Source organism: Lissotriton vulgaris, chromosome 11, assembly GCF_964263255.1.
Source record: "Lissotriton vulgaris chromosome 11, aLisVul1.2, whole genome shotgun sequence".
Lineage (NCBI taxonomy): Eukaryota > Metazoa > Chordata > Amphibia > Caudata > Salamandridae > Lissotriton > Lissotriton vulgaris.
In genome coordinates, this window is record NC_141699.1 from 504,747,155 (window position 1) to 504,766,787 (window position 19,633).

A 19,633-nucleotide genomic window follows, 5' to 3' on the forward strand; every position below is an offset into this window, starting at 1 on the left:
ACAAGCAAGCAAACCACTCTGAAAAAAAAAAGCCTACAGCACCTGGTATTCCCAGGCGGTCTCCCATCCAGGTACTAACCAGGCCCGACCCTGCTTAACTTCTGAGATCGGACGAGATCAGGTGCTTTCAGGGTGGTATGGCTGTAGGCTCTAGGAGCACTGGTTTTGGGCCTCTTAGCTTTCTTCGCTCAGCTTCAGTACAAGCAAGCAAACCACTCTGAAAAAAAAAAGCCTACAGCACCTGGTATTCCCAGGCGGTCTCCCATCCAGGTACTAACCAGGCCCGACCCTGCTTAACTTCTGAGATCGGACGAGATCAGGTGCTTTCAGGGTGGTATGGCCGTAGGCTCTAGGAGCACTGGTTTTGGGCCTCTTAGCTTTCTTCGCTCAGCTTCAGTACAAGCAAGCAAACCACTCTGAAAAAAAAAGCCTACAGCACCTGGTATTCCCAGGCGGTCTCCCATCCAGGTACTAATCAGGCCCGACCCTGCTTAACTTCTGAGATCGGACGAGATCAGGTGCTTTCAGGGTGGTATGGCCGTAGGCTCTAGGAGGACTGGTTTTGGGCCTCTTAGCTTTCTTCGCTCAGCTTCAGTACAAGCAAGCAAACCACTCTGAAAAAAAAAAGCCTACAGCACCTGGTATTCCCAGGCGGTCTCCCATCCAGGTACTAACCAGGCCCGACCCTGCTTAACTTCTGAGATCGGACGAGATCAGGTGCTTTCAGGGTGGTATGGCCGTAGGCTCTAGGAGCACTGGTTTTGGGCCTCTTAGCTTTCTTCGCTCAGCTTCAGTACAAGCAAGCAAACCACTCTGAAAAAAAAAAGCCTACAGCACCTGGTATTCCCAGGCGGTCTCCCATCCAGGTACTAACCAGGCCCGACCCTGCTTAACTTCTGAGATCGGACGAGATCAGGTGCTTTCAGGGTGGTATGGCCGTAGGCTCTAGGAGCACTGGTTTTGGGCCTCTTAGCTTTCTTCGCTCAGCTTCAGTACAAGCAAGCAAACCACTCTGAAAAAAAAAAGCCTACAGCACCTGGTATTCCCAGGCGGTCTCCCATCCAGGTACTAACCAGGCCCGACCCTGCTTAACTTCTGAGATCGGACGAGATCAGGTGCTTTCAGGGTGGTATGGCCGTAGGCTCTAGGAGCACTGGTTTTGGGCCTCTTAGCTTTCTTCGCTCAGCTTCAGTACAAGCAAGCAAACCACTCTGAAAAAAAAAAGCCTACAGCACCTGGTATTCCCAGGCGGTCTCCCATCCAGGTACTAACCAGGCCCGACCCTGCTTAACTTCTGAGATCGGACGAGATCAGGTGCTTTCAGGGTGGTGTGGCCGTAGGCTCTAGGAGCACTGGTTTTGGGCCTCTTAGCTTTCTTCGCTCAGCTTCAGTACAAGCAAGCAAACCACTCTGAAAAAAAAAAGCCTACAGCACCTGGTATTCCCAGGCGGTGTCCCATCCAGGTACTAACCAGGCCCGACCCTGCTTAACTTCTGAGATCAGACGAGATCAGGTGCTGTCAGGGTGGTATGGCCGTAGGCTCTAGGAGCACTGGTTTTGGGCCTCTTAGCTTTCTTCGCTCAGCTTCAGTACAAGCAAGCAAACCACTCTGAAAAAAAAAAGCCTACAGCACCTGGTATTCCCAGGCGGTCTCCCATCCAGGTACTAACCAGGCCCGACCCTGCTTAACTTCTGAGATCGGACGAGATCAGGTGCTGTCAGGGTGGTATGGCCGTAGGCTCTAGGAGCACTGGTTTTGGGCCTCTTAGCTTTCTTCGCTCAGCTTCAGTACAAGCAAGCAAACCACTCTGAAAAAAAAAAGCCTACAGCACCTGGTATTCCCAGGCGGTCTCCCATCCAGGTACTAACCAGGCCCGACCCTGCTTAACTTCTGAGATCGGACGAGATCAGGTGCTGTCAGGGTGGTATGGCCATAGGCTCTAGGAGCACTGGTTTTGGGCCTCTTAGCTTTCTTCGCTCAGCTTCAGTACAAGCAAGCAAACCACTCTGAAAAAAAAAAGCCTACAGCACCTGGTATTCCCAGGCGGTCTCCCATCCAGGTACTAACCAGGCCCGACCCTGCTTAACTTCTGAGATCGGACGAGATCAGGTGCTTTCAGGGTGGTATGGCCGTAGGCTCTAGGAGCACTGGTTTTGGGCCTCTTAGCTTTCTTCGCTCAGCTTCAGTACAAGCAAGCAAACCACTCTGAAAAAAAAAAGCCTACAGCACCTGGTATTCCCAGGCGGTCTCCCATCCAGGTACTAACCAGGCCCGACCCTGCTTAACTTCTGAGATCGGACGAGATCAGGTGCTGTCAGGGTGGTATGGCCGTAGGCTCTAGGAGCACTGGTTTTGGGCCTCTTAGCTTTCTTCGCTCAGCTTCAGTACAAGCAAGCAAACCACTCTGAAAAAAAAAAGCCTACAGCACCTGGTATTCCCAGGCGGTCTCCCATCCAGGTACTAACCAGGCCCGACCCTGCTTAACTTCTGAGATCGGACGAGATCAGGTGCTTTCAGGGTGGTATGGCCGTAGGCTCTAGGAGCACTGGTTTTGGGCCTCTTAGCTTTCTTCGCTCAGCTTCAGTACAAGCAAGCAAACCACTCTGAAAAAAAAAAGCCTACAGCACCTGGTATTCCCAGGCGGTCTCCCATCCAGGTACTAACCAGGCCCGACCCTGCTTAACTTCTGAGATCGGACGAGATCAGGTGCTTTCAGGGTGGTATGGCCGTAGGCTCTAGGAGCACTGGTTTTGGGCCTCTTAGCTTTCTTCGCTCAGCTTCAGTACAAGCAAGCAAACCACTCTGAAAAAAAAAAGCCTACAGCACCTGGTATTCCCAGGCGGTCTCCCATCCAGGTACTAACCAGGCCCCTGAGATCGGACGAGATCAGGTGCTTTCAGGGTGGTATGGCCGTAGGCTCTAGGAGCACTGGTTTTGGGCCTCTTAGCTTTCTTCGCTCAGCTTCAGTGCAAGCAAACCACTCTGAAAAAAAAAAGCCTACAGCACCTGGTATTCCCAGGCGGTCTCCCATCCAGGTACTAACCAGGCCCGACCCTGCTTAACTTCTGAGATCGGACGAGATCAGGTGCTTTCAGGGTGGTATGGCCGTAGGCTCTAGGAGCACTGGTTTTGGGCCTCTTAGCTTTCTTCGCTCAGCTTCAGTACAAGCAAGCAAACCACTCTGAAAAAAAAAAGCCTACAGCACCTGGTATTCCCAGGCGGTCTCCCATCCAGGTACTAACCAGGCCCGACCCTGCTTAACTTCTGAGATCGGACGAGATCAGGTGCTTTCAGGGTGGTATGGCCGTCGGCTCTAGGAGCACTGGTTTTGGGCCTCTTAGCTTTCTTCGCTCAGCTTCAGTACAAGCAAGCAAACCACTCTGAAAAAAAAAAGCCTACAGCACCTGGTATTCCCAGGCGGTCTCCCATCCAGGTACTAACCAGGCCCGACCCTGCTTAACTTCTGAGATCGGACGAGATCAGGTGCTTTCAGGGTGGTATGGCCGTCGGCTCTAGGAGCACTGGTTTTGGGCCTCTTAGCTTTCTTCGCTCAGCTTCAGTACAAGCAAGCAAACCACTCTGAAAAAAAAAAGCCTACAGCACCTGGTATTCCCAGGCGGTCTCCCATCCAGGTACTAACCAGGCCCGACCCTGCTTAACTTCTGAGATCGGACGAGATCAGGTGCTTTCAGGGTGGTATGGCCGTAGGCTCTAGGAGCACTGGTTTTGGGCCTCTTAGCTTTCTTCGCTCAGCTTCAGTACAAGCAAGCAAACCACTCTGAAAAAAAAAAGCCTACAGCACCTGGTATTCCCAGGCGGTCTCCCATCCAGGTACTAACCAGGCCCGACCCTGCTTAACTTCTGAGATCGGACGAGATCAGGTGCTTTCAGGGTGGTATGGCCGTAGGCTCTAGGAGCACTGGTTTTGGGCCTCTTAGCTTTCTTCGCTCAGCTTCAGTACAAGCAAGCAAACCACTCTGAAAAAAAAAAGCCTACAGCACCTGGTATTCCCAGGCGGTCTCCCATCCAGGTACTAACCAGGCCCGACCCTGCTTAACTTCTGAGATCGGACGAGATCAGGTGCTTTCAGGGTGGTATGGCCGTAGGCTCTAGGAGCACTGGTTTTGGGCCTCTTAGCTTTCTTCGCTCAGCTTCAGTACAAGCAAGCAAACCACTCTGAAAAAAAAAAGCCTACAGCACCTGGTATTCCCAGGCGGTCTCCCATCCAGGTACTAACCAGGCCCGACCCTGCTTAACTTCTGAGATCGGACGAGATCAGGTGCTTTCAGGGTGGTATGGCCGTAGGCTCTAGGAGCACTGGTTTTGGGCCTCTTAGCTTTCTTCGCTCAGCTTCAGTACAAGCAAGCAAACCACTCTGAAAAAAAAAAGCCTACAGCACCTGGTATTCCCAGGCGGTCTCCCATCCAGGTACTAACCAGGCCCGACCCTGCTTAACTTCTGAGATCGGACGAGATCAGGTGCTTTCAGGGTGGTATGGCCGTAGGCTCTAGGAGCACTGGTTTTGGGCCTCTTAGCTTTCTTCGCTCAGCTTCAGTACAAGCAAGCAAACCACTCTGAAAAAAAAAAGCCTACAGCACCTGGTATTCCCAGGCGGTCTCCCATCCAGGTACTAACCAGGCCCGACCCTGCTTAACTTCTGAGATCGGACGAGATCAGGTGCTTTCAGGGTGGTATGGCCGTAGGCTCTAGGAGCACTGGTTTTGGGCCTCTTAGCTTTCTTCGCTCAGCTTCAGTACAAGCAAGCAAACCACTCTGAAAAAAAAAAGCCTACAGCACCTGGTATTCCCAGGCGGTCTCCCATCCAGGTACTAACCAGGCCCGACCCTGCTTAACTTCTGAGATCGGACGAGATCAGGTGCTTTCAGGGTGGTATGGCCGTAGGCTCTAGGAGCACTGGTTTTGGGCCTCTTAGCTTTCTTCGCTCAGCTTCAGTACAAGCAAGCAAACCACTCTGAAAAAAAAAAGCCTACAGCACCTGGTATTCCCAGGCGGTCTCCCATCCAGGTACTAACCAGGCCCGACCCTGCTTAACTTCTGAGATCGGACGAGATCAGGTGCTTTCAGGGTGGTATGGCCGTAGGCTCTAGGAGCACTGGTTTTGGGCCTCTTAGCTTTCTTCGCTCAGCTTCAGTACAAGCAAGCAAACCACTCTGAAAAAAAAAAGCCTACAGCACCTGGTATTCCCAGGCGGTCTCCCATCCAGGTACTAACCAGGCCCGACCCTGCTTAACTTCTGAGATCGGACGAGATCAGGTGCTTTCAGGGTGGTATGGCCGTAGGCTCTAGGAGCACTGGTTTTGGGCCTCTTAGCTTTCTTCGCTCAGCTTCAGTACAAGCAAGCAAACCACTCTGAAAAAAAAAGCCTACAGCACCTGGTATTCCCAGGCGGTCTCCCATCCAGGTACTAACCAGGCCCGACCCTGCTTAACTTCTGAGATCGGACGAGATCAGGTGCTTTCAGGGTGGTATGGCCGTAGGCTCTAGGAGCACTGGTTTTGGGCCTCTTAGCTTTCTTCGCTCAGCTTCAGTACAAGCAAGCAAACCACTCTGAAAAAAAAAAGCCTACAGCACCTGGTATTCCCAGGCGGTCTCCCATCCAGGTACTAACCAGGCCCGACCCTGCTTAACTTCTGAGATCGGACGAGATCAGGTGCTTTCAGGGTGGTATGGCCGTAGGCTCTAGGAGCACTGGTTTTGGGCCTCTTAGCTTTCTTCGCTCAGCTTCAGTACAAGCAAGCAAACCACTCTGAAAAAAAAAAGCCTACAGCACCTGGTATTCCCAGGCGGTCTCCCATCCAGGTACTAACCAGGCCCGACCCTGCTTAACTTCTGAGATCGGACGAGATCAGGTGCTTTCAGGGTGGTATGGCCGTAGGCTCTAGGAGCACTGGTTTTGGGCCTCTTAGCTTTCTTCGCTCAGCTTCAGTACAAGCAAGCAAACCACTCTGAAAAAAAAAAGCCTACAGCACCTGGTATTCCCAGGCGGTCTCCCATCCAGGTACTAACCAGGCCCGACCCTGCTTAACTTCTGAGATCGGACGAGATCAGGTGCTTTCAGGGTGGTATGGCCGTAGGCTCTAGGAGCACTGGTTTTGGGCCTCTTAGCTTTCTTCGCTCAGCTTCAGTACAAGCAAGCAAACCACTCTGAAAAAAAAAAGCCTACAGCACCTGGTATTCCCAGGCGGTCTCCCATCCAGGTACTAACCAGGCCCGACCCTGCTTAACTTCTGAGATCGGACGAGATCAGGTGCTTTCAGGGTGGTATGGCCGTAGGCTCTAGGAGCACTGGTTTTGGGCCTCTTAGCTTTCTTCGCTCAGCTTCAGTACAAGCAAGCAAACCACTCTGAAAAAAAAAAGCCTACAGCACCTGGTATTCCCAGGCGGTCTCCCATCCAGGTACTAACCAGGCCCGACCCTGCTTAACTTCTGAGATCGGACGAGATCAGGTGCTTTCAGGGTGGTATGGCCGTAGGCTCTAGGAGCACTGGTTTTGGGCCTCTTAGCTTTCTTCGCTCAGCTTCAGTACAAGCAAGCAAACCACTCTGAAAAAAAAAGCCTACAGCACCTGGTATTCCCAGGCGGTCTCCCATCCAGGTACTAACCAGGCCCGACCCTGCTTAACTTCTGAGATCGGACGAGATCAGGTGCTTTCAGGGTGGTATGGCCGTAGGCTCTAGGAGCACTGGTTTTGGGCCTCTTAGCTTTCTTCGCTCAGCTTCAGTACAAGCAAGCAAACCACTCTGAAAAAAAAAAGCCTACAGCACCTGGTATTCCCAGGCGGTCTCCCATCCAGGTACTAACCAGGCCCGACCCTGCTTAACTTCTGAGATCGGACGAGATCAGGTGCTTTCAGGGTGGTATGGCCGTAGGCTCTAGGAGCACTGGTTTTGGGCCTCTTAGCTTTCTTCGCTCAGCTTCAGTACAAGCAAGCAAACCACTCTGAAAAAAAAAAGCCTACAGCACCTGGTATTCCCAGGCGGTCTCCCATCCAGGTACTAACCAGGCCCGACCCTGCTTAACTTCTGAGATCGGACGAGATCAGGTGCTTTCAGGGTGGTATGGCCGTAGGCTCTAGGAGCACTGGTTTTGGGCCTCTTAGCTTTCTTCGCTCAGCTTCAGTACAAGCAAGCAAACCACTCTGAAAAAAAAAAGCCTACAGCACCTGGTATTCCCAGGCGGTCTCCCATCCAGGTACTAACCAGGCCCGACCCTGCTTAACTTCTGAGATCGGACGAGATCAGGTGCTTTCAGGGTGGTATGGCCGTAGGCTCTAGGAGCACTGGTTTTGGGCCTCTTAGCTTTCTTCGCTCAGCTTCAGTACAAGCAAGCAAACCACTCTGAAAAAAAAAAGCCTACAGCACCTGGTATTCCCAGGCGGTCTCCCATCCAGGTACTAACCAGGCCCGACCCTGCTTAACTTCTGAGATCGGACGAGATCAGGTGCTTTCAGGGTGGTATGGCCGTAGGCTCTAGGAGCACTGGTTTTGGGCCTCTTAGCTTTCTTCGCTCAGCTTCAGTACAAGCAAGCAAACCACTCTGAAAAAAAAAAGCCTACAGCACCTGGTATTCCCAGGCGGTCTCCCATCCAGGTACTAACCAGGCCCGACCCTGCTTAACTTCTGAGATCGGACGAGATCAGGTGCTTTCAGGGTGGTATGGCCGTAGGCTCTAGGAGCACTGGTTTTGGGCCTCTTAGCTTTCTTCGCTCAGCTTCAGTACAAGCAAGCAAACCACTCTGAAAAAAAAAAGCCTACAGCACCTGGTATTCCCAGGCGGTCTCCCATCCAGGTACTAACCAGGCCCGACCCTGCTTAACTTCTGAGATCGGACGAGATCAGGTGCTTTCAGGGTGGTATGGCCGTAGGCTCTAGGAGCACTGGTTTTGGGCCTCTTAGCTTTCTTCGCTCAGCTTCAGTACAAGCAAGCAAACCACTCTGAAAAAAAAAAGCCTACAGCACCTGGTATTCCCAGGCGGTCTCCCATCCAGGTACTAACCAGGCCCGACCCTGCTTAACTTCTGAGATCGGACGAGATCAGGTGCTTTCAGGGTGGTATGGCCGTAGGCTCTAGGAGCACTGGTTTTGGGCCTCTTAGCTTTCTTCGCTCAGCTTCAGTACAAGCAAGCAAACCACTCTGAAAAAAAAAAGCCTACAGCACCTGGTATTCCCAGGCGGTCTCCCATCCAGGTACTAACCAGGCCCGACCCTGCTTAACTTCTGAGATCGGACGAGATCAGGTGCTTTCAGGGTGGTATGGCCGTAGGCTCTAGGAGCACTGGTTTTGGGCCTCTTAGCTTTCTTCGCTCAGCTTCAGTACAAGCAAGCAAACCACTCTGAAAAAAAAAAGCCTACAGCACCTGGTATTCCCAGGCGGTCTCCCATCCAGGTACTAACCAGGCCCGACCCTGCTTAACTTCTGAGATCGGACGAGATCAGGTGCTTTCAGGGTGGTATGGCCGTAGGCTCTAGGAGCACTGGTTTTGGGCCTCTTAGCTTTCTTCGCTCAGCTTCAGTACAAGCAAGCAAACCACTCTGAAAAAAAAAAGCCTACAGCACCTGGTATTCCCAGGCGGTCTCCCATCCAGGTACTAACCAGGCCCGACCCTGCTTAACTTCTGAGATCGGACGAGATCAGGTGCTTTCAGGGTGGTATGGCCGTAGGCTCTAGGAGCACTGGTTTTGGGCCTCTTAGCTTTCTTCGCTCAGCTTCAGTACAAGCAAGCAAACCACTCTGAAAAAAAAAAGCCTACAGCACCTGGTATTCCCAGGCGGTCTCCCATCCAGGTACTAACCAGGCCCGACCCTGCTTAACTTCTGAGATCGGACGAGATCAGGTGCTTTCAGGGTGGTATGGCCGTAGGCTCTAGGAGCACTGGTTTTGGGCCTCTTAGCTTTCTTCGCTCAGCTTCAGTACAAGCAAGCAAACCACTCTGAAAAAAAAAAGCCTACAGCACCTGGTATTCCCAGGCGGTCTCCCATCCAGGTACTAACCAGGCCCGACCCTGCTTAACTTCTGAGATCGGACGAGATCAGGTGCTTTCAGGGTGGTATGGCCGTAGGCTCTAGGAGCACTGGTTTTGGGCCTCTTAGCTTTCTTCGCTCAGCTTCAGTACAAGCAAGCAAACCACTCTGAAAAAAAAAAGCCTACAGCACCTGGTATTCCCAGGCGGTCTCCCATCCAGGTACTAACCAGGCCCGACCCTGCTTAACTTCTGAGATCGGACGAGATCAGGTGCTTTCAGGGTGGTATGGCCGTAGGCTCTAGGAGCACTGGTTTTGGGCCTCTTAGCTTTCTTCGCTCAGCTTCAGTACAAGCAAGCAAACCACTCTGAAAAAAAAAAGCCTACAGCACCTGGTATTCCCAGGCGGTCTCCCATCCAGGTACTAACCAGGCCCGACCCTGCTTAACTTCTGAGATCGGACGAGATCAGGTGCTTTCAGGGTGGTATGGCCGTAGGCTCTAGGAGCACTGGTTTTGGGCCTCTTAGCTTTCTTCGCTCAGCTTCAGTACAAGCAAGCAAACCACTCTGAAAAAAAAAAGCCTACAGCACCTGGTATTCCCAGGCGGTCTCCCATCCAGGTACTAACCAGGCCCGACCCTGCTTAACTTCTGAGATCGGACGAGATCAGGTGCTTTCAGGGTGGTATGGCCGTAGGCTCTAGGAGCACTGGTTTTGGGCCTCTTAGCTTTCTTCGCTCAGCTTCAGTACAAGCAAGCAAACCACTCTGAAAAAAAAAAGCCTACAGCACCTGGTATTCCCAGGCGGTCTCCCATCCAGGTACTAACCAGGCCCGACCCTGCTTAACTTCTGAGATCGGACGAGATCAGGTGCTTTCAGGGTGGTATGGCCGTAGGCTCTAGGAGCACTGGTTTTGGGCCTCTTAGCTTTCTTCGCTCAGCTTCAGTACAAGCAAGCAAACCACTCTGAAAAAAAAAAGCCTACAGCACCTGGTATTCCCAGGCGGTCTCCCATCCAGGTACTAACCAGGCCCGACCCTGCTTAACTTCTGAGATCGGACGAGATCAGGTGCTTTCAGGGTGGTATGGCCGTAGGCTCTAGGAGCACTGGTTTTGGGCCTCTTAGCTTTCTTCGCTCAGCTTCAGTACAAGCAAGCAAACCACTCTGAAAAAAAAAAGCCTACAGCACCTGGTATTCCCAGGCGGTCTCCCATCCAGGTACTAACCAGGCCCGACCCTGCTTAACTTCTGAGATCGGACGAGATCAGGTGCTTTCAGGGTGGTATGGCCGTAGGCTCTAGGAGCACTGGTTTTGGGCCTCTTAGCTTTCTTCGCTCAGCTTCAGTACAAGCAAGCAAACCACTCTGAAAAAAAAAAGCCTACAGCACCTGGTATTCCCAGGCGGTCTCCCATCCAGGTACTAACCAGGCCCGACCCTGCTTAACTTCTGAGATCGGACGAGATCAGGTGCTTTCAGGGTGGTATGGCCGTAGGCTCTAGGAGCACTGGTTTTGGGCCTCTTAGCTTTCTTCGCTCAGCTTCAGTACAAGCAAGCAAACCACTCTGAAAAAAAAAAGCCTACAGCACCTGGTATTCCCAGGCGGTCTCCCATCCAGGTACTAACCAGGCCCGACCCTGCTTAACTTCTGAGATCGGACGAGATCAGGTGCTTTCAGGGTGGTATGGCCGTAGGCTCTAGGAGCACTGGTTTTGGGCCTCTTAGCTTTCTTCGCTCAGCTTCAGTACAAGCAAGCAAACCACTCTGAAAAAAAAAAGCCTACAGCACCTGGTATTCCCAGGCGGTCTCCCATCCAGGTACTAACCAGGCCCGACCCTGCTTAACTTCTGAGATCGGACGAGATCAGGTGCTTTCAGGGTGGTATGGCCGTAGGCTCTAGGAGCACTGGTTTTGGGCCTCTTAGCTTTCTTCGCTCAGCTTCAGTACAAGCAAGCAAACCACTCTGAAAAAAAAAAGCCTACAGCACCTGGTATTCCCAGGCGGTCTCCCATCCAGGTACTAACCAGGCCCGACCCTGCTTAACTTCTGAGATCGGACGAGATCAGGTGCTTTCAGGGTGGTATGGCCGTAGGCTCTAGGAGCACTGGTTTTGGGCCTCTTAGCTTTCTTCGCTCAGCTTCAGTACAAGCAAGCAAACCACTCTGAAAAAAAAAAGCCTACAGCACCTGGTATTCCCAGGCGGTCTCCCATCCAGGTACTAACCAGGCCCGACCCTGCTTAACTTCTGAGATCGGACGAGATCAGGTGCTTTCAGGGTGGTATGGCCGTAGGCTCTAGGAGCACTGGTTTTGGGCCTCTTAGCTTTCTTCGCTCAGCTTCAGTACAAGCAAGCAAACCACTCTGAAAAAAAAAAGCCTACAGCACCTGGTATTCCCAGGCGGTCTCCCATCCAGGTACTAACCAGGCCCGACCCTGCTTAACTTCTGAGATCGGACGAGATCAGGTGCTTTCAGGGTGGTATGGCCGTAGGCTCTAGGAGCACTGGTTTTGGGCCTCTTAGCTTTCTTCGCTCAGCTTCAGTACAAGCAAGCAAACCACTCTGAAAAAAAAAAGCCTACAGCACCTGGTATTCCCAGGCGGTCTCCCATCCAGGTACTAACCAGGCCCGACCCTGCTTAACTTCTGAGATCGGACGAGATCAGGTGCTTTCAGGGTGGTATGGCCGTAGGCTCTAGGAGCACTGGTTTTGGGCCTCTTAGCTTTCTTCGCTCAGCTTCAGTACAAGCAAGCAAACCACTCTGAAAAAAAAAAGCCTACAGCACCTGGTATTCCCAGGCGGTCTCCCATCCAGGTACTAACCAGGCCCGACCCTGCTTAACTTCTGAGATCGGACGAGATCAGGTGCTTTCAGGGTGGTATGGCCGTAGGCTCTAGGAGCACTGGTTTTGGGCCTCTTAGCTTTCTTCGCTCAGCTTCAGTACAAGCAAGCAAACCACTCTGAAAAAAAAAAGCCTACAGCACCTGGTATTCCCAGGCGGTCTCCCATCCAGGTACTAACCAGGCCCGACCCTGCTTAACTTCTGAGATCGGACGAGATCAGGTGCTTTCAGGGTGGTATGGCCGTAGGCTCTAGGAGCACTGGTTTTGGGCCTCTTAGCTTTCTTCGCTCAGCTTCAGTACAAGCAAGCAAACCACTCTGAAAAAAAAAAGCCTACAGCACCTGGTATTCCCAGGCGGTCTCCCATCCAGGTACTAACCAGGCCCGACCCTGCTTAACTTCTGAGATCGGACGAGATCAGGTGCTTTCAGGGTGGTATGGCCGTAGGCTCTAGGAGCACTGGTTTTGGGCCTCTTAGCTTTCTTCGCTCAGCTTCAGTACAAGCAAGCAAACCACTCTGAAAAAAAAAAGCCTACAGCACCTGGTATTCCCAGGCGGTCTCCCATCCAGGTACTAACCAGGCCCGACCCTGCTTAACTTCTGAGATCGGACGAGATCAGGTGCTTTCAGGGTGGTATGGCCGTAGGCTCTAGGAGCACTGGTTTTGGGCCTCTTAGCTTTCTTCGCTCAGCTTCAGTACAAGCAAGCAAACCACTCTGAAAAAAAAAAGCCTACAGCACCTGGTATTCCCAGGCGGTCTCCCATCCAGGTACTAACCAGGCCCGACCCTGCTTAACTTCTGAGATCGGACGAGATCAGGTGCTTTCAGGGTGGTATGGCCGTAGGCTCTAGGAGCACTGGTTTTGGGCCTCTTAGCTTTCTTCGCTCAGCTTCAGTACAAGCAAGCAAACCACTCTGAAAAAAAAAAGCCTACAGCACCTGGTATTCCCAGGCGGTCTCCCATCCAGGTACTAACCAGGCCCGACCCTGCTTAACTTCTGAGATCGGACGAGATCAGGTGCTTTCAGGGTGGTATGGCCGTAGGCTCTAGGAGCACTGGTTTTGGGCCTCTTAGCTTTCTTCGCTCAGCTTCAGTACAAGCAAGCAAACCACTCTGAAAAAAAAAAGCCTACAGCACCTGGTATTCCCAGGCGGTCTCCCATCCAGGTACTAACCAGGCCCGACCCTGCTTAACTTCTGAGATCGGACGAGATCAGGTGCTTTCAGGGTGGTATGGCCGTAGGCTCTAGGAGCACTGGTTTTGGGCCTCTTAGCTTTCTTCGCTCAGCTTCAGTACAAGCAAGCAAACCACTCTGAAAAAAAAAAGCCTACAGCACCTGGTATTCCCAGGCGGTCTCCCATCCAGGTACTAACCAGGCCCGACCCTGCTTAACTTCTGAGATCGGACGAGATCAGGTGCTTTCAGGGTGGTATGGCCGTAGGCTCTAGGAGCACTGGTTTTGGGCCTCTTAGCTTTCTTCGCTCAGCTTCAGTACAAGCAAGCAAACCACTCTGAAAAAAAAAAGCCTACAGCACCTGGTATTCCCAGGCGGTCTCCCATCCAGGTACTAACCAGGCCCGACCCTGCTTAACTTCTGAGATCGGACGAGATCAGGTGCTTTCAGGGTGGTATGGCCGTAGGCTCTAGGAGCACTGGTTTTGGGCCTCTTAGCTTTCTTCGCTCAGCTTCAGTACAAGCAAGCAAACCACTCTGAAAAAAAAAAGCCTACAGCACCTGGTATTCCCAGGCGGTCTCCCATCCAGGTACTAACCAGGCCCGACCCTGCTTAACTTCTGAGATCGGACGAGATCAGGTGCTTTCAGGGTGGTATGGCCGTAGGCTCTAGGAGCACTGGTTTTGGGCCTCTTAGCTTTCTTCGCTCAGCTTCAGTACAAGCAAGCAAACCACTCTGAAAAAAAAAAGCCTACAGCACCTGGTATTCCCAGGCGGTCTCCCATCCAGGTACTAACCAGGCCCGACCCTGCTTAACTTCTGAGATCGGACGAGATCAGGTGCTTTCAGGGTGGTATGGCCGTAGGCTCTAGGAGCACTGGTTTTGGGCCTCTTAGCTTTCTTCGCTCAGCTTCAGTACAAGCAAGCAAACCACTCTGAAAAAAAAAAGCCTACAGCACCTGGTATTCCCAGGCGGTCTCCCATCCAGGTACTAACCAGGCCCGACCCTGCTTAACTTCTGAGATCGGACGAGATCAGGTGCTTTCAGGGTGGTATGGCCGTAGGCTCTAGGAGCACTGGTTTTGGGCCTCTTAGCTTTCTTCGCTCAGCTTCAGTACAAGCAAGCAAACCACTCTGAAAAAAAAAAGCCTACAGCACCTGGTATTCCCAGGCGGTCTCCCATCCAGGTACTAACCAGGCCCGACCCTGCTTAACTTCTGAGATCGGACGAGATCAGGTGCTTTCAGGGTGGTATGGCCGTCGGCTCTAGGAGCACTGGTTTTGGGCCTCTTAGCTTTCTTCGCTCAGCTTCAGTACAAGCAAGCAAACCACTCTGAAAAAAAAAAGCCTACAGCACCTGGTATTCCCAGGCGGTCTCCCATCCAGGTACTAACCAGGCCCGACCCTGCTTAACTTCTGAGATCGGACGAGATCAGGTGCTTTCAGGGTGGTATGGCCGTCGGCTCTAGGAGCACTGGTTTTGGGCCTCTTAGCTTTCTTCGCTCAGCTTCAGTACAAGCAAGCAAACCACTCTGAAAAAAAAAAGCCTACAGCACCTGGTATTCCCAGGCGGTCTCCCATCCAGGTACTAACCAGGCCCGACCCTGCTTAACTTCTGAGATCGGACGAGATCAGGTGCTTTCAGGGTGGTATGGCCGTAGGCTCTAGGAGCACTGGTTTTGGGCCTCTTAGCTTTCTTCGCTCAGCTTCAGTACAAGCAAGCAAACCACTCTGAAAAAAAAAAGCCTACAGCACCTGGTATTCCCAGGCGGTCTCCCATCCAGGTACTAACCAGGCCCGACCCTGCTTAACTTCTGAGATCGGACGAGATCAGGTGCTTTCAGGGTGGTATGGCCGTAGGCTCTAGGAGCACTGGTTTTGGGCCTCTTAGCTTTCTTCGCTCAGCTTCAGTACAAGCAAGCAAACCACTCTGAAAAAAAAAAGCCTACAGCACCTGGTATTCCCAGGCGGTCTCCCATCCAGGTACTAACCAGGCCCGACCCTGCTTAACTTCTGAGATCGGACGAGATCAGGTGCTTTCAGGGTGGTATGGCCGTAGGCTCTAGGAGCACTGGTTTTGGGCCTCTTAGCTTTCTTCGCTCAGCTTCAGTACAAGCAAGCAAACCACTCTGAAAAAAAAAAGCCTACAGCACCTGGTATTCCCAGGCGGTCTCCCATCCAGGTACTAACCAGGCCCGACCCTGCTTAACTTCTGAGATCGGACGAGATCAGGTGCTTTCAGGGTGGTATGGCCGTAGGCTCTAGGAGCACTGGTTTTGGGCCTCTTAGCTTTCTTCGCTCAGCTTCAGTACAAGCAAGCAAACCACTCTGAAAAAAAAAAGCCTACAGCACCTGGTATTCCCAGGCGGTCTCCCATCCAGGTACTAACCAGGCCCGACCCTGCTTAACTTCTGAGATCAGACGAGATCAGGTGCTTTCAGGGTGGTATGGCCGTAGGCTCTAGGAGCACTGGTTTTGGGCCTCTTAGCTTTCTTCGCTCAGCTTCAGTACAAGCAAGCAAACCACTCTGAAAAAAAAAAGCCTACAGCACCTGGTATTCCCAGGCGGTCTCCCATCCAGGTACTAACCAGGCCCGACCCTGCTTAACTTCTGAGATCGGACGAGATCAGGTGCTTTCAGGGTGGTATGGCCGTAGGCTCTAGGAGCACTGGTTTTGGGCCTCTTAGCTTTCTTCGCTCAGCTTCAGTACAAGCAAGCAAACCACTCTGAAAAAAAAAAGCCTACAGCACCTGGTATTCCCAGGCGGTCTCCCATCCAGGTACTAACCAGGCCCGACCCTGCTTAACTTCTGAGATCGGACGAGATCAGGTGCTTTCAGGGTGGTATGGCCGTCGGCTCTAGGAGCACTGGTTTTGGGCCTCTTAGCTTTCTTCGCTCAGCTTCAGTACAAGCAAGCAAACCACTCTGAAAAAAAAAGCCTACAGCACCTGGTATTCCCAGGCGGTCTCCCATCCAGGTACTAACCAGGCCCGACCCTGCTTAACTTCTGAGATCGGACGAGATCAGGTGCTTTCAGGGTGGTATGGCCGTAGGCTCTAGGAGCACTGGTTTTGGGCCTCTTAGCTTTCTTCGCTCAGCTTCAGTACAAGCAAGCAAACCACTCTGAAAAAAAAAAGCCTACAGCACCTGGTATTCCCAGGCGGTCTCCCATCCAGGTACTAACCAGGCCCGACCCTGCTTAACTTCTGAGATCGGACGAGATCAGGTGCTTTCAGGGTGGTATGGCCGTAGGCTCTAGGAGCACTGGTTTTGGGCCTCTTAGCTTTCTTCGCTCAGCTTCAGTACAAGCAAGCAAACCACTCTGAAAAAAAAAAGCCTACAGCACCTGGTATTCCCAGGCGGTCTCCCATCCAGGTACTAACCAGGCCCGACCCTGCTTAACTTCTGAGATCGGACGAGATCAGGTGCTTTCAGGGTGGTATGGCCGTAGGCTCTAGGAGCACTGGTTTTGGGCCTCTTAGCTTTCTTCGCTCAGCTTCAGTACAAGCAAGCAAACCACTCTGAAAAAAAAAAGCCTACAGCACCTGGTATTCCCAGGCGGTCTCCCATCCAGGTACTAACCAGGCCCGACCCTGCTTAACTTCTGAGATCGGACGAGATCAGGTGCTTTCAGGGTGGTATGGCCGTAGGCTCTAGGAGCACTGGTTTTGGGCCTCTTAGCTTTCTTCGCTCAGCTTCAGTACAAGCAAGCAAACCACTCTGAAAAAAAAAAAGCCTACAGCACCTGGTATTCCCAGGCGGTCTCCCATCCAGGTACTAACCAGGCCCGACCCTGCTTAACTTCTGAGATCGGACGAGATCAGGTGCTTTCAGGGTGGTATGGCCGTCGGCTCTAGGAGCACTGGTTTTGGGCCTCTTAGCTTTCTTCGCTCAGCTTCAGTACAAGCAAGCAAACCACTCTGAAAAAAAAAAGCCTACAGCACCTGGTATTCCCAGGCGGTCTCCCATCCAGGTACTAACCAGGCCCGACCCTGCTTAACTTCTGAGATCGGACGAGATCAGGTGCTTTCAGGGTGGTATGGCCGTAGGCTCTAGGAGCACTGGTTTTGGGCCTCTTAGCTTTCTTCGCTCAGCTTCAGTACAAGCAAGCAAACCACTCTGAAAAAAAAAAGCCTACAGCACCTGGTATTCCCAGGCGGTCTCCCATCCAGGTACTAACCAGGCCCGACCCTGCTTAACTTCTGAGATCGGACGAGATCAGGTGCTTTCAGGGTGGTATGGCCGTCGGCTCTAGGAGCACTGGTTTTGGGCCTTAGCTTTCTTCGCTCAGCTTCAGTACAAGCAAGCAAACCACTCTGAAAAAAAAAAGCCTACAGCACCTGGTATTCCCAGGCGGTCTCCCATCCAGGTACTAACCAGGCCCGACCCTGCTTAACTTCTGAGATCGGACGAGATCAGGTGCTTTCAGGGTGGTATGGCCGTAGGCTCTAGGAGCACTGGTTTTGAGCCTCTTAGCTTTCTTCGCTCAGCTTCAGTACAAGCAAGCAAACCACTCTGAAAAAAAAAAGCCTACAGCACCTGGTATTCCCAGGCGGTCTCCCATCCAGGTACTAACCAGGCCCGACCCTGCTTAACTTCTGAGATCGGACGAGATCAGGTGCTTTCAGGGTGGTATGGCCGTAGGCTCTAGGAGCACTGGTTTTGGGCCTCTTAGCTTTCTTCGCTCAGCTTCAGTACAAGCAAGCAAACCACTCTGAAAAAAAAAAGCCTACAGCACCTGGTATTCCCAGGCGGTCTCCCATCCAGGTACTAACCAGGCCCGACCCTGCTTAACTTCTGAGATCGGACGAGATCAGGTGCTTTCAGGGTGGTATGGCCGTAGGCTCTAGGAGCACTGGTTTTGGGCCTCTTAGCTTTCTTCGCTCAGCTTCAGTACAAGCAAGCAAACCACTCTGAAAAAAAAAAGCCTACAGCACCTGGTATTCCCAGGCGGTCTCCCATCCAGGTACTAACCAGGCCCGACCCTGCTTAACTTCTGAGATCGGACGAGATCAGGTGCTTTCAGGGTGGTATGGCCGTAGGCTCTAGGAGCACTGGTTTTGGGCCTCTTAGCTTTCTTCGCTCAGCTTCAGTACAAGCAAGCAAACCACTCTGAAAAAAAAAAGCCTACAGCACCTGGTATTCCCAGGCGGTCTCCCATCCAGGTACTAACCAGGCCCGACCCTGCTTAACTTCTGAGATCGGACGAGATCAGGTGCTTTCAGGGTGGTATGGCCGTAGGCTCTAGGAGCACTGGTTTTGGGCCTCTTAGCTTTCTTCGCTCAGCTTCAGTACAAGCAAGCAAACCACTCTGAAAAAAAAAAGCCTACAGCACCTGGTATTCCCAGGCGGTCTCCCATCCAGGTACTAACCAGGCCCGACCCTGCTTAACTTCTGAGATCGGACGAGATCAGGTGCTTTCAGGGTGGTATGGCCGTAGGCTCTAGGAGCACTGGTTTTGGGCCTCTTAGCTTTCTTCGCTCAGCTTCAGTACAAGCAAGCAAACCACTCTGAAAAAAAAAAGCCTACAGCACCTGGTATTCCCAGGCGGTCTCCCATCCAGGTACTAACCAGGCCCGACCCTGCTTAACTTCTGAGATCGGACTAGATCAGGTGCTTTCAGGGTGGTATGGCCGTAGGCTCTAGGAGCACTGGTTTTGGGCCTCTTAGCTTTCTTCGCTCAGCTTCAGTACAAGCAAGCAAACCACTCTGAAAAAAAAAAGCCTACAGCACCTGGTATTCCCAGGCGGTCTCCCATCCAGGTACTAACCAGGCCCGACCCTGCTTAACTTCTGAGATCGGACGAGATCAGGTGCTTTCAGGGTGGTATGGCCGTAGGCTCTAGGAGCACTGGTTTTGGGCCTCTTAGCTTTCTTCGCTCAGCTTCAGTACAAGCAAGCAAACCACTCTGAAAAAAAAAAGCCTACAGCACCTGGTATTCCCAGGCGGTCTCCCATCCAGGTACTAACCAGGCCCGACCCTGCTTAACTTCTGAGATCGGACGAGATCAGGTGCTTTCAGGGTGGTATGGCCGTAGGCTCTAGGAGCACTGGTTTTGGGCCTCTTAGCTTTCTTCGCTCAGCTTCAGTACAAGCAAGCAAACCACTCTGAAAAAAAAAAGCCTACAGCACCTGGTATTCCCAGGCGGTCTCCCATCCAGGTACTAACCAGGCCCGACCCTGCTTAACTTCTGAGATCGGACGAGATCAGGTGCTTTCAGGGTGGTATGGCCGTAGGCTCTAGGAGCACTGGTTTTGGGCCTCTTAGCTTTCTTCGCTCAGCTTCAGTACAAGCAAGCAAACCACTCTGAAAAAAAAAAGCCTACAGCACCTGGTATTCCCAGGCGGTCTCCCATCCAGGTACTAACCAGGCCCGACCCTGCTTAACTTCTGAGATCGGACGAGATCAGGTGCTTTCAGGGTGGTATGGCCGTAGGCTCTAGGAGCACTGGTTTTGGGCCTCTTAGCTTTCTTCGCTCAGCTTCAGTACAAGCAAGCAAACCACTCTGAAAAAAAAAAGCCTACAGCACCTGGTATTCCCAGGCGGTCTCCCATCCAGGTACTAACCAGGCCCGACCCTGCTTAACTTCTGAGATCGGACGAGATCAGGTGCTTTCAGGGTGGTATGGCCGTAGGCTCTAGG

General features: G+C 52.3%; 98 non-coding genes across 98 annotated transcripts; all 98 read right to left on the reverse strand.

The window, feature by feature from the left end:
• Positions 1-30: 30 nt before the first annotated feature.
• LOC147682168 (5S ribosomal RNA) lies at positions 31-149 on the reverse strand. The gene has a single exon (XR_015301509.1). It is a non-coding gene; the product is annotated as a 5S ribosomal RNA (ribosomal RNA).
• Positions 150-229: 80 nt separating this feature from the next.
• LOC147682169 (5S ribosomal RNA) lies at positions 230-348 on the reverse strand. The gene has a single exon (XR_015301274.1). It is a non-coding gene; the product is annotated as a 5S ribosomal RNA (ribosomal RNA).
• A 79-nt stretch (positions 349-427) lies between these two features.
• LOC147682170 (5S ribosomal RNA) lies at positions 428-546 on the reverse strand. Its single transcript, XR_015301522.1, has one exon. It is a non-coding gene; the product is annotated as a 5S ribosomal RNA (ribosomal RNA).
• Positions 547-626: 80 nt separating this feature from the next.
• Positions 627-745, reverse strand: LOC147682171 (5S ribosomal RNA). The gene has a single exon (XR_015301285.1). It is a non-coding gene; the product is annotated as a 5S ribosomal RNA (ribosomal RNA).
• Positions 746-825: 80 nt separating this feature from the next.
• LOC147682172 (5S ribosomal RNA) lies at positions 826-944 on the reverse strand. Its single transcript, XR_015301296.1, has one exon. It is a non-coding gene; the product is annotated as a 5S ribosomal RNA (ribosomal RNA).
• Positions 945-1,024: 80 nt separating this feature from the next.
• LOC147682173 (5S ribosomal RNA) lies at positions 1,025-1,143 on the reverse strand. The gene has a single exon (XR_015301307.1). It is a non-coding gene; the product is annotated as a 5S ribosomal RNA (ribosomal RNA).
• An 80-nt stretch (positions 1,144-1,223) lies between these two features.
• Positions 1,224-1,342, reverse strand: LOC147682174 (5S ribosomal RNA). Its single transcript, XR_015301534.1, has one exon. It is a non-coding gene; the product is annotated as a 5S ribosomal RNA (ribosomal RNA).
• An 80-nt stretch (positions 1,343-1,422) lies between these two features.
• On the reverse strand, positions 1,423-1,541 carry LOC147682175 (5S ribosomal RNA). The gene has a single exon (XR_015301578.1). It is a non-coding gene; the product is annotated as a 5S ribosomal RNA (ribosomal RNA).
• Positions 1,542-1,621: 80 nt separating this feature from the next.
• Positions 1,622-1,740, reverse strand: LOC147682176 (5S ribosomal RNA). The gene has a single exon (XR_015301523.1). It is a non-coding gene; the product is annotated as a 5S ribosomal RNA (ribosomal RNA).
• Positions 1,741-1,820: 80 nt separating this feature from the next.
• LOC147682177 (5S ribosomal RNA) lies at positions 1,821-1,939 on the reverse strand. The gene has a single exon (XR_015301535.1). It is a non-coding gene; the product is annotated as a 5S ribosomal RNA (ribosomal RNA).
• An 80-nt stretch (positions 1,940-2,019) lies between these two features.
• LOC147682178 (5S ribosomal RNA) lies at positions 2,020-2,138 on the reverse strand. Its single transcript, XR_015301318.1, has one exon. It is a non-coding gene; the product is annotated as a 5S ribosomal RNA (ribosomal RNA).
• Positions 2,139-2,218: 80 nt separating this feature from the next.
• Positions 2,219-2,337, reverse strand: LOC147682179 (5S ribosomal RNA). The gene has a single exon (XR_015301524.1). It is a non-coding gene; the product is annotated as a 5S ribosomal RNA (ribosomal RNA).
• An 80-nt stretch (positions 2,338-2,417) lies between these two features.
• LOC147682180 (5S ribosomal RNA) lies at positions 2,418-2,536 on the reverse strand. The gene has a single exon (XR_015301329.1). It is a non-coding gene; the product is annotated as a 5S ribosomal RNA (ribosomal RNA).
• An 80-nt stretch (positions 2,537-2,616) lies between these two features.
• On the reverse strand, positions 2,617-2,735 carry LOC147682181 (5S ribosomal RNA). Its single transcript, XR_015301340.1, has one exon. It is a non-coding gene; the product is annotated as a 5S ribosomal RNA (ribosomal RNA).
• Positions 2,736-2,995: 260 nt separating this feature from the next.
• LOC147682182 (5S ribosomal RNA) lies at positions 2,996-3,114 on the reverse strand. Its single transcript, XR_015301351.1, has one exon. It is a non-coding gene; the product is annotated as a 5S ribosomal RNA (ribosomal RNA).
• Positions 3,115-3,194: 80 nt separating this feature from the next.
• On the reverse strand, positions 3,195-3,313 carry LOC147682183 (5S ribosomal RNA). Its single transcript, XR_015301539.1, has one exon. It is a non-coding gene; the product is annotated as a 5S ribosomal RNA (ribosomal RNA).
• An 80-nt stretch (positions 3,314-3,393) lies between these two features.
• On the reverse strand, positions 3,394-3,512 carry LOC147682184 (5S ribosomal RNA). Its single transcript, XR_015301541.1, has one exon. It is a non-coding gene; the product is annotated as a 5S ribosomal RNA (ribosomal RNA).
• Positions 3,513-3,592: 80 nt separating this feature from the next.
• LOC147682185 (5S ribosomal RNA) lies at positions 3,593-3,711 on the reverse strand. Its single transcript, XR_015301362.1, has one exon. It is a non-coding gene; the product is annotated as a 5S ribosomal RNA (ribosomal RNA).
• An 80-nt stretch (positions 3,712-3,791) lies between these two features.
• LOC147682186 (5S ribosomal RNA) lies at positions 3,792-3,910 on the reverse strand. The gene has a single exon (XR_015301374.1). It is a non-coding gene; the product is annotated as a 5S ribosomal RNA (ribosomal RNA).
• Positions 3,911-3,990: 80 nt separating this feature from the next.
• LOC147682187 (5S ribosomal RNA) lies at positions 3,991-4,109 on the reverse strand. Its single transcript, XR_015301385.1, has one exon. It is a non-coding gene; the product is annotated as a 5S ribosomal RNA (ribosomal RNA).
• Positions 4,110-4,189: 80 nt separating this feature from the next.
• Positions 4,190-4,308, reverse strand: LOC147682188 (5S ribosomal RNA). The gene has a single exon (XR_015301396.1). It is a non-coding gene; the product is annotated as a 5S ribosomal RNA (ribosomal RNA).
• An 80-nt stretch (positions 4,309-4,388) lies between these two features.
• On the reverse strand, positions 4,389-4,507 carry LOC147682189 (5S ribosomal RNA). Its single transcript, XR_015301407.1, has one exon. It is a non-coding gene; the product is annotated as a 5S ribosomal RNA (ribosomal RNA).
• An 80-nt stretch (positions 4,508-4,587) lies between these two features.
• LOC147682190 (5S ribosomal RNA) lies at positions 4,588-4,706 on the reverse strand. The gene has a single exon (XR_015301418.1). It is a non-coding gene; the product is annotated as a 5S ribosomal RNA (ribosomal RNA).
• An 80-nt stretch (positions 4,707-4,786) lies between these two features.
• LOC147682191 (5S ribosomal RNA) lies at positions 4,787-4,905 on the reverse strand. The gene has a single exon (XR_015301429.1). It is a non-coding gene; the product is annotated as a 5S ribosomal RNA (ribosomal RNA).
• Positions 4,906-4,985: 80 nt separating this feature from the next.
• LOC147682192 (5S ribosomal RNA) lies at positions 4,986-5,104 on the reverse strand. The gene has a single exon (XR_015301440.1). It is a non-coding gene; the product is annotated as a 5S ribosomal RNA (ribosomal RNA).
• Positions 5,105-5,184: 80 nt separating this feature from the next.
• On the reverse strand, positions 5,185-5,303 carry LOC147682193 (5S ribosomal RNA). Its single transcript, XR_015301451.1, has one exon. It is a non-coding gene; the product is annotated as a 5S ribosomal RNA (ribosomal RNA).
• A 79-nt stretch (positions 5,304-5,382) lies between these two features.
• Positions 5,383-5,501, reverse strand: LOC147682194 (5S ribosomal RNA). Its single transcript, XR_015301462.1, has one exon. It is a non-coding gene; the product is annotated as a 5S ribosomal RNA (ribosomal RNA).
• Positions 5,502-5,581: 80 nt separating this feature from the next.
• LOC147682195 (5S ribosomal RNA) lies at positions 5,582-5,700 on the reverse strand. Its single transcript, XR_015301473.1, has one exon. It is a non-coding gene; the product is annotated as a 5S ribosomal RNA (ribosomal RNA).
• Positions 5,701-5,780: 80 nt separating this feature from the next.
• Positions 5,781-5,899, reverse strand: LOC147682196 (5S ribosomal RNA). Its single transcript, XR_015301485.1, has one exon. It is a non-coding gene; the product is annotated as a 5S ribosomal RNA (ribosomal RNA).
• An 80-nt stretch (positions 5,900-5,979) lies between these two features.
• On the reverse strand, positions 5,980-6,098 carry LOC147682197 (5S ribosomal RNA). The gene has a single exon (XR_015301496.1). It is a non-coding gene; the product is annotated as a 5S ribosomal RNA (ribosomal RNA).
• Positions 6,099-6,178: 80 nt separating this feature from the next.
• Positions 6,179-6,297, reverse strand: LOC147682198 (5S ribosomal RNA). The gene has a single exon (XR_015301507.1). It is a non-coding gene; the product is annotated as a 5S ribosomal RNA (ribosomal RNA).
• An 80-nt stretch (positions 6,298-6,377) lies between these two features.
• Positions 6,378-6,496, reverse strand: LOC147682199 (5S ribosomal RNA). The gene has a single exon (XR_015301518.1). It is a non-coding gene; the product is annotated as a 5S ribosomal RNA (ribosomal RNA).
• Positions 6,497-6,575: 79 nt separating this feature from the next.
• Positions 6,576-6,694, reverse strand: LOC147682200 (5S ribosomal RNA). The gene has a single exon (XR_015301529.1). It is a non-coding gene; the product is annotated as a 5S ribosomal RNA (ribosomal RNA).
• An 80-nt stretch (positions 6,695-6,774) lies between these two features.
• Positions 6,775-6,893, reverse strand: LOC147682201 (5S ribosomal RNA). The gene has a single exon (XR_015301540.1). It is a non-coding gene; the product is annotated as a 5S ribosomal RNA (ribosomal RNA).
• Positions 6,894-6,973: 80 nt separating this feature from the next.
• On the reverse strand, positions 6,974-7,092 carry LOC147682202 (5S ribosomal RNA). The gene has a single exon (XR_015301551.1). It is a non-coding gene; the product is annotated as a 5S ribosomal RNA (ribosomal RNA).
• An 80-nt stretch (positions 7,093-7,172) lies between these two features.
• Positions 7,173-7,291, reverse strand: LOC147682203 (5S ribosomal RNA). The gene has a single exon (XR_015301562.1). It is a non-coding gene; the product is annotated as a 5S ribosomal RNA (ribosomal RNA).
• An 80-nt stretch (positions 7,292-7,371) lies between these two features.
• On the reverse strand, positions 7,372-7,490 carry LOC147682204 (5S ribosomal RNA). The gene has a single exon (XR_015301573.1). It is a non-coding gene; the product is annotated as a 5S ribosomal RNA (ribosomal RNA).
• Positions 7,491-7,570: 80 nt separating this feature from the next.
• Positions 7,571-7,689, reverse strand: LOC147682205 (5S ribosomal RNA). The gene has a single exon (XR_015301584.1). It is a non-coding gene; the product is annotated as a 5S ribosomal RNA (ribosomal RNA).
• An 80-nt stretch (positions 7,690-7,769) lies between these two features.
• Positions 7,770-7,888, reverse strand: LOC147682206 (5S ribosomal RNA). The gene has a single exon (XR_015301596.1). It is a non-coding gene; the product is annotated as a 5S ribosomal RNA (ribosomal RNA).
• An 80-nt stretch (positions 7,889-7,968) lies between these two features.
• LOC147682207 (5S ribosomal RNA) lies at positions 7,969-8,087 on the reverse strand. Its single transcript, XR_015301605.1, has one exon. It is a non-coding gene; the product is annotated as a 5S ribosomal RNA (ribosomal RNA).
• Positions 8,088-8,167: 80 nt separating this feature from the next.
• On the reverse strand, positions 8,168-8,286 carry LOC147682208 (5S ribosomal RNA). The gene has a single exon (XR_015301606.1). It is a non-coding gene; the product is annotated as a 5S ribosomal RNA (ribosomal RNA).
• Positions 8,287-8,366: 80 nt separating this feature from the next.
• Positions 8,367-8,485, reverse strand: LOC147682209 (5S ribosomal RNA). The gene has a single exon (XR_015301607.1). It is a non-coding gene; the product is annotated as a 5S ribosomal RNA (ribosomal RNA).
• Positions 8,486-8,565: 80 nt separating this feature from the next.
• LOC147682210 (5S ribosomal RNA) lies at positions 8,566-8,684 on the reverse strand. The gene has a single exon (XR_015301608.1). It is a non-coding gene; the product is annotated as a 5S ribosomal RNA (ribosomal RNA).
• An 80-nt stretch (positions 8,685-8,764) lies between these two features.
• Positions 8,765-8,883, reverse strand: LOC147682211 (5S ribosomal RNA). The gene has a single exon (XR_015301609.1). It is a non-coding gene; the product is annotated as a 5S ribosomal RNA (ribosomal RNA).
• Positions 8,884-8,963: 80 nt separating this feature from the next.
• On the reverse strand, positions 8,964-9,082 carry LOC147682212 (5S ribosomal RNA). The gene has a single exon (XR_015301612.1). It is a non-coding gene; the product is annotated as a 5S ribosomal RNA (ribosomal RNA).
• An 80-nt stretch (positions 9,083-9,162) lies between these two features.
• Positions 9,163-9,281, reverse strand: LOC147682213 (5S ribosomal RNA). The gene has a single exon (XR_015301615.1). It is a non-coding gene; the product is annotated as a 5S ribosomal RNA (ribosomal RNA).
• Positions 9,282-9,361: 80 nt separating this feature from the next.
• On the reverse strand, positions 9,362-9,480 carry LOC147682214 (5S ribosomal RNA). Its single transcript, XR_015301618.1, has one exon. It is a non-coding gene; the product is annotated as a 5S ribosomal RNA (ribosomal RNA).
• An 80-nt stretch (positions 9,481-9,560) lies between these two features.
• LOC147682215 (5S ribosomal RNA) lies at positions 9,561-9,679 on the reverse strand. The gene has a single exon (XR_015301629.1). It is a non-coding gene; the product is annotated as a 5S ribosomal RNA (ribosomal RNA).
• An 80-nt stretch (positions 9,680-9,759) lies between these two features.
• On the reverse strand, positions 9,760-9,878 carry LOC147682216 (5S ribosomal RNA). Its single transcript, XR_015301641.1, has one exon. It is a non-coding gene; the product is annotated as a 5S ribosomal RNA (ribosomal RNA).
• Positions 9,879-9,958: 80 nt separating this feature from the next.
• Positions 9,959-10,077, reverse strand: LOC147682217 (5S ribosomal RNA). The gene has a single exon (XR_015301652.1). It is a non-coding gene; the product is annotated as a 5S ribosomal RNA (ribosomal RNA).
• Positions 10,078-10,157: 80 nt separating this feature from the next.
• LOC147682218 (5S ribosomal RNA) lies at positions 10,158-10,276 on the reverse strand. Its single transcript, XR_015301663.1, has one exon. It is a non-coding gene; the product is annotated as a 5S ribosomal RNA (ribosomal RNA).
• An 80-nt stretch (positions 10,277-10,356) lies between these two features.
• Positions 10,357-10,475, reverse strand: LOC147682219 (5S ribosomal RNA). Its single transcript, XR_015301674.1, has one exon. It is a non-coding gene; the product is annotated as a 5S ribosomal RNA (ribosomal RNA).
• Positions 10,476-10,555: 80 nt separating this feature from the next.
• Positions 10,556-10,674, reverse strand: LOC147682220 (5S ribosomal RNA). Its single transcript, XR_015301685.1, has one exon. It is a non-coding gene; the product is annotated as a 5S ribosomal RNA (ribosomal RNA).
• An 80-nt stretch (positions 10,675-10,754) lies between these two features.
• LOC147682221 (5S ribosomal RNA) lies at positions 10,755-10,873 on the reverse strand. The gene has a single exon (XR_015301696.1). It is a non-coding gene; the product is annotated as a 5S ribosomal RNA (ribosomal RNA).
• Positions 10,874-10,953: 80 nt separating this feature from the next.
• Positions 10,954-11,072, reverse strand: LOC147682222 (5S ribosomal RNA). Its single transcript, XR_015301707.1, has one exon. It is a non-coding gene; the product is annotated as a 5S ribosomal RNA (ribosomal RNA).
• Positions 11,073-11,152: 80 nt separating this feature from the next.
• LOC147682223 (5S ribosomal RNA) lies at positions 11,153-11,271 on the reverse strand. The gene has a single exon (XR_015301718.1). It is a non-coding gene; the product is annotated as a 5S ribosomal RNA (ribosomal RNA).
• An 80-nt stretch (positions 11,272-11,351) lies between these two features.
• LOC147682224 (5S ribosomal RNA) lies at positions 11,352-11,470 on the reverse strand. The gene has a single exon (XR_015301729.1). It is a non-coding gene; the product is annotated as a 5S ribosomal RNA (ribosomal RNA).
• An 80-nt stretch (positions 11,471-11,550) lies between these two features.
• Positions 11,551-11,669, reverse strand: LOC147682225 (5S ribosomal RNA). Its single transcript, XR_015301740.1, has one exon. It is a non-coding gene; the product is annotated as a 5S ribosomal RNA (ribosomal RNA).
• An 80-nt stretch (positions 11,670-11,749) lies between these two features.
• LOC147682226 (5S ribosomal RNA) lies at positions 11,750-11,868 on the reverse strand. The gene has a single exon (XR_015301752.1). It is a non-coding gene; the product is annotated as a 5S ribosomal RNA (ribosomal RNA).
• Positions 11,869-11,948: 80 nt separating this feature from the next.
• Positions 11,949-12,067, reverse strand: LOC147682227 (5S ribosomal RNA). Its single transcript, XR_015301763.1, has one exon. It is a non-coding gene; the product is annotated as a 5S ribosomal RNA (ribosomal RNA).
• An 80-nt stretch (positions 12,068-12,147) lies between these two features.
• LOC147682228 (5S ribosomal RNA) lies at positions 12,148-12,266 on the reverse strand. Its single transcript, XR_015301773.1, has one exon. It is a non-coding gene; the product is annotated as a 5S ribosomal RNA (ribosomal RNA).
• Positions 12,267-12,346: 80 nt separating this feature from the next.
• LOC147682229 (5S ribosomal RNA) lies at positions 12,347-12,465 on the reverse strand. The gene has a single exon (XR_015301784.1). It is a non-coding gene; the product is annotated as a 5S ribosomal RNA (ribosomal RNA).
• Positions 12,466-12,545: 80 nt separating this feature from the next.
• On the reverse strand, positions 12,546-12,664 carry LOC147682230 (5S ribosomal RNA). The gene has a single exon (XR_015301795.1). It is a non-coding gene; the product is annotated as a 5S ribosomal RNA (ribosomal RNA).
• An 80-nt stretch (positions 12,665-12,744) lies between these two features.
• Positions 12,745-12,863, reverse strand: LOC147682231 (5S ribosomal RNA). The gene has a single exon (XR_015301806.1). It is a non-coding gene; the product is annotated as a 5S ribosomal RNA (ribosomal RNA).
• Positions 12,864-12,943: 80 nt separating this feature from the next.
• On the reverse strand, positions 12,944-13,062 carry LOC147682232 (5S ribosomal RNA). Its single transcript, XR_015301817.1, has one exon. It is a non-coding gene; the product is annotated as a 5S ribosomal RNA (ribosomal RNA).
• An 80-nt stretch (positions 13,063-13,142) lies between these two features.
• On the reverse strand, positions 13,143-13,261 carry LOC147682233 (5S ribosomal RNA). The gene has a single exon (XR_015301828.1). It is a non-coding gene; the product is annotated as a 5S ribosomal RNA (ribosomal RNA).
• Positions 13,262-13,341: 80 nt separating this feature from the next.
• Positions 13,342-13,460, reverse strand: LOC147682234 (5S ribosomal RNA). The gene has a single exon (XR_015301839.1). It is a non-coding gene; the product is annotated as a 5S ribosomal RNA (ribosomal RNA).
• An 80-nt stretch (positions 13,461-13,540) lies between these two features.
• LOC147682235 (5S ribosomal RNA) lies at positions 13,541-13,659 on the reverse strand. Its single transcript, XR_015301850.1, has one exon. It is a non-coding gene; the product is annotated as a 5S ribosomal RNA (ribosomal RNA).
• Positions 13,660-13,739: 80 nt separating this feature from the next.
• Positions 13,740-13,858, reverse strand: LOC147682236 (5S ribosomal RNA). Its single transcript, XR_015301862.1, has one exon. It is a non-coding gene; the product is annotated as a 5S ribosomal RNA (ribosomal RNA).
• Positions 13,859-13,938: 80 nt separating this feature from the next.
• LOC147682237 (5S ribosomal RNA) lies at positions 13,939-14,057 on the reverse strand. The gene has a single exon (XR_015301872.1). It is a non-coding gene; the product is annotated as a 5S ribosomal RNA (ribosomal RNA).
• Positions 14,058-14,137: 80 nt separating this feature from the next.
• LOC147682238 (5S ribosomal RNA) lies at positions 14,138-14,256 on the reverse strand. The gene has a single exon (XR_015301542.1). It is a non-coding gene; the product is annotated as a 5S ribosomal RNA (ribosomal RNA).
• An 80-nt stretch (positions 14,257-14,336) lies between these two features.
• Positions 14,337-14,455, reverse strand: LOC147682239 (5S ribosomal RNA). The gene has a single exon (XR_015301543.1). It is a non-coding gene; the product is annotated as a 5S ribosomal RNA (ribosomal RNA).
• Positions 14,456-14,535: 80 nt separating this feature from the next.
• On the reverse strand, positions 14,536-14,654 carry LOC147682240 (5S ribosomal RNA). Its single transcript, XR_015301883.1, has one exon. It is a non-coding gene; the product is annotated as a 5S ribosomal RNA (ribosomal RNA).
• An 80-nt stretch (positions 14,655-14,734) lies between these two features.
• On the reverse strand, positions 14,735-14,853 carry LOC147682241 (5S ribosomal RNA). Its single transcript, XR_015301894.1, has one exon. It is a non-coding gene; the product is annotated as a 5S ribosomal RNA (ribosomal RNA).
• Positions 14,854-14,933: 80 nt separating this feature from the next.
• LOC147682242 (5S ribosomal RNA) lies at positions 14,934-15,052 on the reverse strand. The gene has a single exon (XR_015301905.1). It is a non-coding gene; the product is annotated as a 5S ribosomal RNA (ribosomal RNA).
• Positions 15,053-15,132: 80 nt separating this feature from the next.
• On the reverse strand, positions 15,133-15,251 carry LOC147682243 (5S ribosomal RNA). Its single transcript, XR_015301915.1, has one exon. It is a non-coding gene; the product is annotated as a 5S ribosomal RNA (ribosomal RNA).
• Positions 15,252-15,331: 80 nt separating this feature from the next.
• Positions 15,332-15,450, reverse strand: LOC147682244 (5S ribosomal RNA). The gene has a single exon (XR_015301515.1). It is a non-coding gene; the product is annotated as a 5S ribosomal RNA (ribosomal RNA).
• Positions 15,451-15,530: 80 nt separating this feature from the next.
• Positions 15,531-15,649, reverse strand: LOC147682245 (5S ribosomal RNA). Its single transcript, XR_015301926.1, has one exon. It is a non-coding gene; the product is annotated as a 5S ribosomal RNA (ribosomal RNA).
• Positions 15,650-15,729: 80 nt separating this feature from the next.
• LOC147682246 (5S ribosomal RNA) lies at positions 15,730-15,848 on the reverse strand. The gene has a single exon (XR_015301544.1). It is a non-coding gene; the product is annotated as a 5S ribosomal RNA (ribosomal RNA).
• A 79-nt stretch (positions 15,849-15,927) lies between these two features.
• LOC147682247 (5S ribosomal RNA) lies at positions 15,928-16,046 on the reverse strand. Its single transcript, XR_015301937.1, has one exon. It is a non-coding gene; the product is annotated as a 5S ribosomal RNA (ribosomal RNA).
• Positions 16,047-16,126: 80 nt separating this feature from the next.
• On the reverse strand, positions 16,127-16,245 carry LOC147682248 (5S ribosomal RNA). The gene has a single exon (XR_015301948.1). It is a non-coding gene; the product is annotated as a 5S ribosomal RNA (ribosomal RNA).
• An 80-nt stretch (positions 16,246-16,325) lies between these two features.
• LOC147682249 (5S ribosomal RNA) lies at positions 16,326-16,444 on the reverse strand. The gene has a single exon (XR_015301958.1). It is a non-coding gene; the product is annotated as a 5S ribosomal RNA (ribosomal RNA).
• Positions 16,445-16,524: 80 nt separating this feature from the next.
• On the reverse strand, positions 16,525-16,643 carry LOC147682250 (5S ribosomal RNA). Its single transcript, XR_015301970.1, has one exon. It is a non-coding gene; the product is annotated as a 5S ribosomal RNA (ribosomal RNA).
• Positions 16,644-16,724: 81 nt separating this feature from the next.
• On the reverse strand, positions 16,725-16,843 carry LOC147682251 (5S ribosomal RNA). The gene has a single exon (XR_015301545.1). It is a non-coding gene; the product is annotated as a 5S ribosomal RNA (ribosomal RNA).
• Positions 16,844-16,923: 80 nt separating this feature from the next.
• Positions 16,924-17,042, reverse strand: LOC147682252 (5S ribosomal RNA). The gene has a single exon (XR_015301981.1). It is a non-coding gene; the product is annotated as a 5S ribosomal RNA (ribosomal RNA).
• An 80-nt stretch (positions 17,043-17,122) lies between these two features.
• On the reverse strand, positions 17,123-17,241 carry LOC147682253 (5S ribosomal RNA). Its single transcript, XR_015301546.1, has one exon. It is a non-coding gene; the product is annotated as a 5S ribosomal RNA (ribosomal RNA).
• A 78-nt stretch (positions 17,242-17,319) lies between these two features.
• Positions 17,320-17,438, reverse strand: LOC147682254 (5S ribosomal RNA). The gene has a single exon (XR_015301986.1). It is a non-coding gene; the product is annotated as a 5S ribosomal RNA (ribosomal RNA).
• An 80-nt stretch (positions 17,439-17,518) lies between these two features.
• Positions 17,519-17,637, reverse strand: LOC147682255 (5S ribosomal RNA). The gene has a single exon (XR_015301987.1). It is a non-coding gene; the product is annotated as a 5S ribosomal RNA (ribosomal RNA).
• Positions 17,638-17,717: 80 nt separating this feature from the next.
• LOC147682256 (5S ribosomal RNA) lies at positions 17,718-17,836 on the reverse strand. Its single transcript, XR_015301988.1, has one exon. It is a non-coding gene; the product is annotated as a 5S ribosomal RNA (ribosomal RNA).
• An 80-nt stretch (positions 17,837-17,916) lies between these two features.
• Positions 17,917-18,035, reverse strand: LOC147682257 (5S ribosomal RNA). The gene has a single exon (XR_015301989.1). It is a non-coding gene; the product is annotated as a 5S ribosomal RNA (ribosomal RNA).
• An 80-nt stretch (positions 18,036-18,115) lies between these two features.
• On the reverse strand, positions 18,116-18,234 carry LOC147682258 (5S ribosomal RNA). Its single transcript, XR_015301990.1, has one exon. It is a non-coding gene; the product is annotated as a 5S ribosomal RNA (ribosomal RNA).
• An 80-nt stretch (positions 18,235-18,314) lies between these two features.
• LOC147682259 (5S ribosomal RNA) lies at positions 18,315-18,433 on the reverse strand. Its single transcript, XR_015301991.1, has one exon. It is a non-coding gene; the product is annotated as a 5S ribosomal RNA (ribosomal RNA).
• Positions 18,434-18,513: 80 nt separating this feature from the next.
• Positions 18,514-18,632, reverse strand: LOC147682260 (5S ribosomal RNA). Its single transcript, XR_015301576.1, has one exon. It is a non-coding gene; the product is annotated as a 5S ribosomal RNA (ribosomal RNA).
• Positions 18,633-18,712: 80 nt separating this feature from the next.
• On the reverse strand, positions 18,713-18,831 carry LOC147682261 (5S ribosomal RNA). Its single transcript, XR_015301992.1, has one exon. It is a non-coding gene; the product is annotated as a 5S ribosomal RNA (ribosomal RNA).
• An 80-nt stretch (positions 18,832-18,911) lies between these two features.
• LOC147682262 (5S ribosomal RNA) lies at positions 18,912-19,030 on the reverse strand. Its single transcript, XR_015301993.1, has one exon. It is a non-coding gene; the product is annotated as a 5S ribosomal RNA (ribosomal RNA).
• Positions 19,031-19,110: 80 nt separating this feature from the next.
• LOC147682263 (5S ribosomal RNA) lies at positions 19,111-19,229 on the reverse strand. The gene has a single exon (XR_015301999.1). It is a non-coding gene; the product is annotated as a 5S ribosomal RNA (ribosomal RNA).
• Positions 19,230-19,309: 80 nt separating this feature from the next.
• On the reverse strand, positions 19,310-19,428 carry LOC147682264 (5S ribosomal RNA). Its single transcript, XR_015302000.1, has one exon. It is a non-coding gene; the product is annotated as a 5S ribosomal RNA (ribosomal RNA).
• An 80-nt stretch (positions 19,429-19,508) lies between these two features.
• LOC147682265 (5S ribosomal RNA) lies at positions 19,509-19,627 on the reverse strand. Its single transcript, XR_015302001.1, has one exon. It is a non-coding gene; the product is annotated as a 5S ribosomal RNA (ribosomal RNA).
• Positions 19,628-19,633: the final 6 nt, after the last annotated feature.